Below are 8,457 nucleotides of genomic sequence, written 5' to 3' on the forward strand. Positions count from 1 at the left end.
AAGAGAGTGTTAGGACATTTGCTGAGGAAGAAGTACTTGAGGGGAAAAGGACATTGACTCATAAAAAATGAAAGAAGATAAATATGACTAATATTAAAAAATTACTCATAGGTGAAGATGTGATAGACAGCCAAACACATGAAGTGCCCAAGCCAAGCCCAGGAGGCTGAGAGGTGTTCAGAGCACAGGACTGTGTCCATTCAACTTGCTTCATCCAGCATGCCAGGCGGCTTCAGGAGGAGGTGGTAAATGCCTTCACAGGATCCTGACTGTCCTTCCTGATGGAAGTGTGAATGACTTTAGGTAGTAACATGAGATTTAGACACAAGGAAATTGAGTAGTTAGCCGATGAAGAAAAATAATATTGAAATTTACCCAATTATTAGTTTCCCAGTAGAAGATATAAAAGCTAACATGGATTGTTAAAATTAAACTGGGCACACAACAAGGATCTGGTTTTTTCTTTCTTCTTTTATTTTTTTAATGAGGTAATACTAAGTGAGTGAGGGTGGATAGCCTGTTGTTATGTCTTTAATAATATAGTTCTGTAACTTTGTCTACTGTGCTGCCTATAATTACTCATAGAATTGCTCTAACTGTTGTTTTCTTTTAATTCTACATTTCTCTTTTCCACCACTGAATAATTCAAACCAGCATGTGGAACACATGGGATGAGCAAAATCCTTAAATTATACACAGGTTTGAATATTGGCTCCTTCAAAGATAAACTGGGTTAAAAATACAAATTCCAGGATGTCCAATCCCTGGGGCAATCATGTTTCGGTTGCTCTTTTTTTTTTTTTTTTTCACTTTAGATTACATAAATACCAAAAGCATTTGTTGCAAAGGGATTGTTTGGAATTTTTCTTTGTTCCACTCCACAAACATTGTCATTATTGAATTTTTATAGCTTGAACTTCCATTAACATCTGAAGAAGTTGTCAAATAATCTTTTCCAATTAGGCTATTCGTTCAAAACTATTCTAGCTCCAGAAAACATTAATTCTGATGCCTAAATAGAGTATGGTATTATATTTAAAGAAAATATATGTATAATCACAAAACTTACAGACTTTGAAGAAGCCTTAGAGATTGTCTAGTTTTGCTGTTCCTATTTTATAGACAAGAAAAAAACATCAAGGAAATTTAGTAATTTTTTCCAGTAGTATTCAGGTTGTTAGTGACAGAACTAGGTCAGGAATACATTTTTTTCAGATAATCTAAGTTAGCATTCTTTCAGTCATGCTTCATTATTCAGTAAGACTTCATTACTTTAAACACGTGATATATTAATAGTTTGGATGCCTGGTCATGCATAGTTGCAAACACCATATAGTTTTATTCTTAAGAAAAACAAGACTGCTTTATCACGGGTAACTCACTGTTCTCCATATCAGGTAACTTGCACATGAATTCTTCAGTTCAGAGTCATCTTACCAACTATTCCCCCCCACTCTCGTTTGTCTATATAAAATTCCTTCCAAATTTTTTTAGTTTTCTCATCTGTCTCCTCTCAACCTGAAGTCTGTTTTAATAAATGCAAAAGTCACAAAAAATAATGCCCCTTTAAAACTTTCTGTTACCGTGGAGGACACGTTCAAGTGGTTTAAAGAGCTAACATGCCGTGAAGCTAATGAGGCCAAGGCTTGAGCGTCTCCCATCTGCACACAACCTCACCAAGGGCTTAGCATGGAACCTAGAGTTCATGTTGACATATCCTTTTGTAAAATTTTCAGAATAAGCTGTTTTAACCTTTCTTGTTCAAGAATGCTGTCTCATTCACTGAAGATGTTTCTTCCGCTCATATTCCCCTTGTGGGGTGGGAGAGTTGAAGCTGAGGGAGAGTTGAGTTGGCAGCTACCTATGCTGGATATTTAGTGGATATATTTATGTCATTATCAAACACTTCCTTCATAATTCAGTAATCACACCCTAGGGTATGAACGGCTTCTGGGAGTTCCTCAATTCCTTACTGCACTGTTTCAAATGGGCCTGAGATTAAATCTGTCCATGAACATGTCCTGTGAGTGCTCTATCACTAAACATAAGAGGGTAGTAAAAGAAACAGGTTTGACATGTGCAGAAGATTAAAACTGATTGTTAGGCAGGGTTGCTGCGGCTCATGCCTGTCATCCTACCACTCTGGGAGGCCAAGGTGGGTGGATCCCTTCAGCTCAGGTGTTCAAGACCAGCCTGAGCACAGCAAGACCCCATCCATACAAAAAACAGAAAAACTACCCAGGCATTGTGGTGGGCACCTGTAATCCCAGTTACTTGGGAGGCTGAGGCAAGAGAATCATTTGAGTGCAAGAATTTGAGGTTGCTGTGAGCCATGAAACCAGGGCAACAGTGTGAGACTCCGTCTATAAATAAATAAACAAATAAAAATAGTTGTTAGAAAACTAGCATGTTATACATGTGTCTTAAGCAGATAATATTTCCATTATTTTCTATAGTTGATATTTTGTAGTATTTATTAGCTTTCAAAACTTGGCAGTTGTGATTCTCATCTTAAATATTTACTTACATATATAACTTAGTATGCTTTTTGTATTCTTTTTCCTAAAAGGTCACTGTCTCTTCAACTTCTATAAGTTTCAGCCCTCGTGAAACCTTGATCTACCCCCATGTGATTAAGTTTCTAAAGTTAATCCTATCTCTCTGATCCTGGCTCACCCCAGCAGCCAAAGTTGATTAGGGTTTGGGCAGAAAAGACCTATTTTCGCAACTAAGAAAGTACAAGCAGGTAAAAGCATCATCTGGGAAATACAATAAAGACTATTTTATTGAATATTCTGCAATAAATAGAAGTTCAAGAAGTTGAACTCTATTATCAAGACTAAGAGGACTGTCCTAGGCCAGAGAACACAGAGGAGTTTAGGAGACGCAGGGGCCCAAAAGTATAACAGAGAGCAAGGAGCCATGGTTGCAGCTAAGAAAATTTTCATGAACTAATGAATAAGTAGTTAGTAAAAAAAAAAAACAATTCATGAAAAAAACTGGCATTTTGAAGACTTGGCTTATGAATGTGTGCAGCCTGATAAGATTGGTTTAGCTTATTTCAGTCAGGATAAACATGATATACACTGTCAAATTGTCAAGGAAAAGGGTTAAACATCTGTATGACTTCAAACCAGGTCCTCTGGGGACTGAAATTACTCCTTTGTTTTACTTGTATTAGTTCTGTTATTGCATATAGTTGACACTGTAGAAAGACCAAATAGACAGAGAAGGTACTTTTTACACACACACGTATAGACAAGTTGTTGGGGCAGGGAGATTTCTCCTGCTCTATTGTGATGAGATTTAGAAGAGGAACCAAATGGGGCTTACAGTTTACAGTAATCTGACTTCTGATCTAGGAATAAAAACAGATTTTTCAATTACTTATCAAGATGTCTCAATCTTCTAAGTATTGGACCAAAATTTAGTTCAGAGCCTATCGCTGGTTTATGGTATAAGCAGTTTAAAAGCCAGGCTTTCAACTACCCAAAGTAGAATCTTTAGAATTTTAGGCTCTTGCTTTATTTACATATTATATGTGAATGGGATCAAATAGAAGGTACTCAATACATTTAATTGTTTCACAGATTGAGATGCAGCTTGATATAATGGGAAAGGCATGAGCTTTGAAATTACACAGAGCATTCGATCTTAACTTTGCTTAGGGCAAATTATTTAGAATCTCTGCAAGCTTTACATCTCTAATGTGGGAATAAGGAAATATGTCTTTGAAAGTTGGGCTAAGGATTCAATGAGGCAACTTTTATAATGTTCCCTGCTATAAATGCCTAATAAATTTAGGCCACTCTTAATACACGAAATCCTCAGCCTATAAGGAAGTCTAGTATTCAACAGACACTTTATACCATTAAATTCACGTATCTACACTATAATGTAGATAATACCATGTCTTTTTTAAAAAATGAGTAAAAGTACCTTTTCCCATGTCAGATAAGTAGGGGGTAAAATTAAAATCAAATCTTGGAATCACTTTCTGACAGAGAAGCTACAAATTAAGGTAAATGGGTATATTTAAATGACTTGTTCCATCATCTTTAGTTCTGCCCCAATGCATACTCAGGATGTGAGAAATGAGGATATTTCACAGATACTACCTTCCTTATTAAAGGAAAATCAGGATGAAAATGTAATTTTGATTTTTTTTAGCAGAAAAAACAAGAGCTCATCACACAAAGAGTTAGGGAGTTGACGGTTTCAGATGAAAATAAAATGTCAACAGAAAGTTTTAATTCTTCCAATACATTATTCACTGTTTTAATGAGATTTGAGATTGACCTGAGTAGAAAAATAACCGCAATCTTCAGATCAGAAGAATATATTGAATTAATTGATTCTGAGTCCCCAGCTTAAAAATCATATTCTACATTTCCCAGATCTGTCATAATTCTGGCTCATGAAAGCCACATTATTCTTTCTCTCCCTTCCAGAGTACCCCATCCTTTCTAATCACGTTCAGTTTCTCCTATGGCTAAGAGATTGTCAAAATCTACTCACAGCAAATGCACTCAGATGTGACAACAGGACGACATTGGGGGCACTGTGCTGGTCTGAGATTTTTGTTTGGTTAAATCCGGGTTTGAATCCTGGCCATCATTTGCCACTGAGTGTCCTTGAACAAAGGCTTAACTGATGACTTCCTAATTTTTTTTTTAGACAGAGCCTCAATCTGTCACCCTGGGTAAAGTGCTATGGCATCACAGCTCACAGCAACCTCCAACTCCTGGGCTCAAGCGAGTCTCTTGCCTCTGCCTCCCAAGTAGCTGGGACTACAGGTGCCCGCCACAATGCTCAGCTAATTTTTGGTTGCAGCCGTCACTGTTGTTTGGCAGGCCCAGGCTGGATTCAAACCTGCCAGCTCAGGTGTATGTGGCTGGCACCTTAGCCGCTTGAGCCACAGGCACCGAGCCATGATTTCCTAAATTACTAAAAAATAAAATTCATTTAAAAAGGCACAAACATATTTAGTGATAGTTGAATTACATACTTTATTTAGTCCCTACAGCAATTCTACAAAGTAGTTACCTTTAATGTCTTCATTTAACATGTGATCACACCACTGAGATTTAAAGAGGTTAAGGGAATTGTCTCAGAACATACAGTTGTTAAATAGCAACAGTAAAACTCAAATCTCACTCTTCATTGCTAATAGTTTCCCAAATAAATGCTATCTACATATTGTGATTTGTAAGAATTAATTGGGATAAATTCAGGTAATGTTCATAATATGCATAGTACAGAGAAGTTTGAACACAGATTAATATTAGTTTATCAATAGTATCTGCATAGTATCTTTGTATTCATATAGCACTTTTGCTTTTTCCAAAGCACTTTAGAATATTTATTTCATTTGATCCTCATCTAATAAAGAAACTGAAGAACTATAAGGGTAAATGATATCAACAAATTGTCAGTAGAAATGGTCCTAGGATCCAGGCTTTCTCTCTTCATATTTGCAGCCTTTCCCCCTCCAAACCTTCAACTTGTCAAAACTGTGGAAGAAAAGACTTTATTGTTAACTTCTCTTTGGTTCTCCTTACTTTTCTTTTCTTTTCTGGCTCTGGGGAGAAAGACATATACTTATTTTTATAAATGGATGAGTGCCTCGATGTCACAGAACCTAATAACACACACTTACTCTGGGATCTCTGGACTCACCATGGCTGGAAGGCCACTCACAACAAGACTTTTTTTCATCTTGCAATGACAAGCCTTAATGGAATTTGGCCTGCCGAGTGTCTGGGTTGTGTGTGAGGATAGTGTCAGATCAAGTCCAAGCAAGTTCCCTGAAGCTCAGCCTTTACAACATCATGAACTCAGAAACATTCCTTCAAGGCACCGCCCACCTTTTCCAGGGGGAATCTGCTGAAATGATTGTCTTGGAAGCAGCGTGGCAGTAGAGGGGGGGTGTTAAATTTGTATTTTCCCAGGAGATTGTGGATGGGTGTGCAGGTGAAGACAAGGGGGGAGGAATTAAAAGCAAAAATGGAAAAAAATAACAGCCACTGCCACCAAAATATTCTGTTTAAGCACGAGGGAGTACTCCCTACAGCTGTTAGCACCGTTCAGCATATTTTGCATATTTACATATACCAAGTATTTCCAAACAGCCTTGTGTTTGTTTTAAAATCCCTCACGGAGATGTCTGGTAAAGCTGTCACTGTGGAAGCTATTTTCTTAGAGAAGTTTGCAAGACTCTTTTCAAAATTCTGTATATGCATCATAAGCTGAGCAGAAGAGCCAGTGCCATTTTAACCATTTTTTAGGGAAATCTGAACTAGTCTGCCTTCCCATCAGCCATCACTCAGAACAAAGCACCCATGCTCTAAGACAAAAACACTACCCCATTGACTAAAGTCACTTCCTCCTTAAAAGAAAACAATGGTATAAACCAAATGAAATACAGAACATCACCAGTGATCCTTGATTAGTTCTGAAGCTACCAAAGTGTGATTTTCTTAATTACAATTGACACCAATCTTTGATTTTGAGTTTTTCTTTCAGCTTTATTGCAATAAAATTGACAAATACAAATTGTATATGTTCAAGGAATACAATTTGATGATTTGATATATGTATACATTGTGTCATGATTACCAAAATCAAATTAATGAACACATCCATCACCAGAGGGGCTTTCTTCTTTTTGTGATAACACTGGGCAATGTCTCATGTAGTCATTTTTTTTTGTTTTAGAAATATAAAACACCACAAAACCACATACAGCTCATTTGAAAAAGATTAATGAACTTTCAGCAGGAGAAATGGGGTAGTTAAAAGCTATATTTTCCGCTTAGTAAGATCAGCAAGAAAAAGGATAGAGAGTCATGCTTAAAGGGGAACAGATTTTGTATTTTTTGGCAAGATATTAAATCCTCTGTTGCTATATTTGGCTCTTTGCAAATAGTCTCTTGTACAAGTGCAAAGCAAAGATCAATGCTAGTGTTCTTCATTCAGCCACAGCCAAACTTGGTATGGAAAGTAAAACAGTTGTGCTTCAGTGTCGTTTCTGACAAAGTCTTGCAGCTCATTTATTGATCAGCAGCATTCCAGAATATGGATACCCACTTTACACATTAAATCTATCAAAACATGTTTGCTTTTCCATAACAGTTTTTCCACTGCTTAACTGATAACAGATGGAATGATTCAATCTGGACAGAAGTGTTAAAGCTTCCCCACGTCAGTGTGGTCATATTTAGCTATTTAGTCAAATGTGTATAGGCAGGTCAGATGAAATGCCTAGAGACTTAGAACATCAGAGGATGGGCACATGTTCCCAAAAAAGGAAACAAAACAATTAAATAGTAGTTGGTTGTCCCCAGAGAAAACACACTTCAGCTAGGAAGAATCTGCACACGATGACCTGCTCGCCACCCCCTCGAGAGTGCTCATCTTACATAAATACCACATAACTCTTTGGATCCAGAGGCACCATAACTGCATGAAACATTTGAAATAGTGACTGGATTTCTGTCGTATGCAGTTATTTAAGTGAATGAATTTGAGCCTCCACACAAATACCAGTAGAAACATTGTGTATTGCTATTTCCAGTGAAATATTAAATCCTCCCTACTACAAGGCTGATAAAAAAAAAAATGATTGAAGTCCAATACTAATTATGGGAGGTTGAATAATGGCTTCATGCCCTAATCTCCAGAAACTGTGAATATGGTATCTTACATGGAAAATGACTGTACATATGTGATTAAGGGACCTTGAGATGAAAAGATTGTCTTGGGCTACCCAAGTGGAACCAATGTAATCATGAAGGTCCTTAAACATATAAGAGATAGGCAGAAGAGAGGGTCAGAGTGATGCCACCTGAGAAGGTCTTGACCAGCAGAGGCTGGATTTGAAGATGGAGGGAGGCCACAAAAATCTCATATACTAACGTATTGAGACAGTTAAGCTTTGCAGACAGTTAAGCTTTTGACAAATTATTTCACCTCTAGTGCTAGAGTGTCTACTCATTTAGATAAAGATTTCCAGACTTTTTTACTTTCACAGTAAAGATTTGCTTAATAACAAAATTAAATTAAAAGTATTCATTTAATAAAAAAATGTACATCTCTAACAGTATAAAGTGACAACATTAGAAAAGTTCACATCTTAAGCATATACCCCCCCCAAAAAAAAATTAAGGAATATTGTATTTGTAAAGAATTACTTTGATGTCAAAATTTAGTGCTCCAGAAACCGTTAATAAGGAAACTAGTTGATGATGACCTGCTCTTGTCTAGAGAGTCCCAGAGAAACTCCAGCATCCTTCAAAATACCAACTCTTGGAAGTCTCTTTTCTGGGGCCACTCTTTCAATGTCAGTGAATTGTAGGAAAGTTTCTGTCTGTTTTTTCATGTTACTTATAGCAAGTTCACTGTCAATAAATGTAAAAACAAAGCAATACATGTATCTTTCTCAAAGGGTCAGTTGAT

General features: G+C 36.9%; 1 pseudogene; it reads right to left on the reverse strand.

Annotated features, from left to right (window-relative positions):
* Nucleotides 1-6,564: 6,564 nt before the first annotated feature.
* On the reverse strand, nt 6,565-7,677 carry LOC100944581 (annotated as a pseudogene).
* Nucleotides 7,678-8,457: the final 780 nt, after the last annotated feature.

This window comes from Otolemur garnettii, unplaced genomic scaffold (assembly GCF_000181295.1).
Source record: "Otolemur garnettii isolate 467f Iridium unplaced genomic scaffold, OtoGar3 scaffold00009, whole genome shotgun sequence".
In the NCBI taxonomy this organism is placed as follows: domain Eukaryota; kingdom Metazoa; phylum Chordata; class Mammalia; order Primates; family Galagidae; genus Otolemur; species Otolemur garnettii.